The sequence below is a fragment of the Pteropus vampyrus genome, unplaced genomic scaffold (assembly GCF_000151845.1).
Source record: "Pteropus vampyrus isolate Shadow unplaced genomic scaffold, Pvam_2.0 Scaffold63, whole genome shotgun sequence".
NCBI classification, from domain to species: Eukaryota; Metazoa; Chordata; class Mammalia; order Chiroptera; family Pteropodidae; genus Pteropus; species Pteropus vampyrus.
The window spans coordinates 7,852,629-7,856,206 of record NW_011888844.1 but is presented as its reverse complement, the minus strand read 5'-3'; the positions used below and the strand labels follow the sequence as shown (position 1 = coordinate 7,856,206).

The 3,578-nt window shown below is 30.6% G+C and overlaps 1 pseudogene; it reads left to right on the top strand.

Annotated features, from left to right (window-relative positions):
* The first annotated feature begins 609 nt into the window (after positions 1-609).
* LOC105292792 lies at positions 610-1,068 on the top strand (annotated as a pseudogene).
* The last annotated feature ends 2,510 nt before the right edge of the window (positions 1,069-3,578 follow it).

Sequence of the window (3,578 nt, the reverse complement as noted above, 5' to 3'; positions counted from 1 at the left end):
TTATCCAAGGAGGAAAAATTGATCTTTATTCATAATAGCATATAACTATTTTCAGAAAAATTATTGTATACATGATCTCAAATCTAATTGCCTGCTTGTTCGGAGGAAATAAATATTTTTCTCCCTTAACTTTTTTTTTTTTTTAATTGTCAAACTGTTCTGTTACTCCATAATATTGTTCTAGGTTGCTGAGGAATTTATCTAGATAAACATTAGACAAATTGTTGTTGAAAGATTATGAGCTCTTGGTGATACTATTCGACAGCTCTCTATAATCATAACAACTTTGTAGTTTAATTTGATTATGAGTTGTTACACATTTTTAATATATGAAACTTGATCCTGGAAATTAGATTGCCTTCAAAAGCCTTTTAAAACTTTGTGAATTGCTCATTCAAATTCTCTTTTTAAAGGGTTTCTTGCCCTTAGGCAACATCAGGCTTTAAAACAAATTATAAATGGAGAGAAAGGGCAAACTCCAACCCCAGGGAGGTGATGCCACTTGTGGGCCCTCAAATTGGAGAGGACTGAGATAAGTGACAAGGAGGTATGTGGGTCCAAGTGTCCAGACTGCACACTAGAGACAAGAATCGAGAATTAGCGGGAGGCGGAGACAACAAGGATAGGACCAGAAAACAACCAGGAAAAAAATCTCATCATGGCAAATATTCACCAGGAGAACGAAGAAATGGAGCTGCACATGCAGAATGAAGAGGAAGACTTCCCTTTGGGAGCATGGAAGGCCACCAGCCAGCAAGAAATAATAGACTGGGACAGGCTCACCTACTTGCCCCTAATTTCTGATGGGCTATACCCGCCAAACAGGTCAATGATGGAATGGGTGGAGATGGAGATGGTATGGAAATATTCATGAAGGAGATGAGAGAAATCAGGAGGAAACTTAGGGAGCTGCAGTTGAGGAATTGTCTGCGTATCTTTATGGAGGAGCTGTCTAATCACCATGACCATCACGATGAATTTTTCCTTATGCCCTTAACTCCTGCCATTGTCCATGAGATTAATACTGTAATTCCCGCCGTTATTTTTTCAGTTCCTTGCATTTCCTGATTTGCCTTTACTGACCCATTTGCTGTGAACTTTGTGTAATTTCCACGTGTCAGGTGAGTTCTGTATTCTCAGCTTCTAATTGGAGACTGGCTTGACACTCAGCCTTAAGTTTCTGTTAACAGTAGTTTCACCCATTTGCACACAAAAAAATGTAAAGTTAATAAAGCAATTAATAAGCAAAAAATATATAAATGAATTGGTGAATATTTTTAAAAAGTGTAAGAGAATAGTACTCTGTTCTTGGAATTATACCCTGTCTTTTAAAACATATCCATCATTTTGTTTTTTGCCTTCTAGCCTCTGAATAAAACTTTAGTATTTTTTTTTCGTAGTTCACTGCTCAAAACCTTTATTTTCTAAGTAGGTTCATCTATGATATAATGACCACTGATTATTTTTCTCTCACTTATGTCTCCTTTAACATCATGAAATTAATATAACTAATATTTTCTTGTTATCTAAAATTCAAATAATGAGAGACTTAATACTTTCTTCACCTTTCTGTATCTAATATAGTTCATCAATAAAGAAAGTAATCTTTGTCTAATGGATTAGCACATAAAATGCCTTCTAATCCTATTTTCTGAACCCTAAGAAATATCATATTATTAATTACTATATTACTGAGATAATGCCAACTGCAATAAGTAAAAGATGTGACAGAATAATCTGGGCATATGTGTGTACAAATAAGAAGATATAATACATAATATACTTCTATGTATCACAGGGTACTAAAGCAACTTTTTAATTTAAATAGATTTATAAGACCAGTTGTCAGAGGCAACTATGATTGATAACATTAGACGATAAAAAGAGCAAATGAAATATTAATGTGGAACTTCCATTTTCAGTAACATGGCAGGCAAATTGTCCCAAATAAACATTCCTCTTAAAGCAAATAAAATGTTGAGTAAGTATATATATATATATTTTTAATTATCTTTAAAAAAATTGTATAAAGCTTAGTAACATTAAAAATAATTATTAGGCAAAATTATCATTAAAGATAGACATCTAGAATGGTAAGTAATGGACTTAAGCTGCTTTTGCTCTAAAGAGCATTGCTTAATTCAATGAACTTTAATTTTAGTCTGCATAGCTGGAGTATAAGTATGGAACATAAATCCCTGGATCCACTTAAGTTGAGGAATAAAAAACTAGATGCCTCAACTGGAAAGCTGAGCGCAAAGAAGAGTTACTGTCCAACTTAAAACTGAATAGTCAAGTATGTTTATTATAATATATCTGGTACTCAAATAATTGAAATAAAGTTTTAATTTCCACATTAGTAAAAATTAATTCTAAGGATAAAATATAATGAAGATAAAATAAAGCCAGAAGGAGAGAAAAAGATGCATATTGCTTGCTAGGTAGATAAAATAATAAAATAAGATAATATCTATCAATTCAAGTATAGTAAAATGTCAAACAACAAAAAATTAAACACTCCAATTAAAAGGAAAATTTTGTCATCCAGAAATAATGAAAACATCTGGCTATATGCTGTTTAAAAGAGATGTATGTGCAATATAAGAACTCGGAAAATTAGTAATTAAAAAAGTGAAAAAAAATAGTTCAGGAAAAGTTCTATCAAAATTAAGCATATTATATCAGGTAAAATAGACTGGTAAAGTAGAGGTATCATTTGAAATAAAGAGGGTCACAGTGAAATGATAGAAATGATAAAAGTTTTATTTTTCCAGGGGATACAAAAATTCTATTCTTATAATACCTAATAGCATAGCTTCAAAATCTACAAATGGAAAAAAAAAATGACACAACTACCAGGAGGAACTATAAATCAACAGAGGGGGAGATTTTGATGCTCCTTTCTCAGTAACTGATAGAACAAACAGCCAAACATATCAGTAGAAATATAACTTAAGCAATAAAATAATTTTTGACAATTTGACAAATGTGGACCACTGAAATAAACAACTGAAATACACATACATTCTAAACACAAAAACTATTTATTTTAAAAAATCTTACATTGGACAATAAAAGGATCTTTCACAAATTTCAAAGGATGGATTCTTACGAAGCTATATTTTCTAACATGTTTTATTTAAGCTAGAAATGAATTATAAAACTTAACTCATAAACCACATGTTTGGAAGATAAGAAATAAACTTCTAAATAATTATTAGGTTTAAAAATGTATTGTAGTGAAATTTAAAGTTTATAATCATTATGGAAATGACTACACATTTTTAATTGAATGATGAAACCTCTACATATCAAAAATTCAGAATGCAGATAAAAGCAGTAATCAGCAGGTATGTTATAATCTTAAATGCTTATATTAGAAAATAACTAGACAGAAAACAAAAAAGCTAAATACTCAACATAGGATAGAAATTGTATTTTTAATATAAACAAATAAAATAGGAGGGCAAAAAAAAAGTAAGAGCAGAAAATGATATAAAATCAAATAATAATAGAAAGAATCAACACATTTCAGTTTTGTTCTTTAAAAACTAATAAAGGTAAACCTCAGGAAAGAT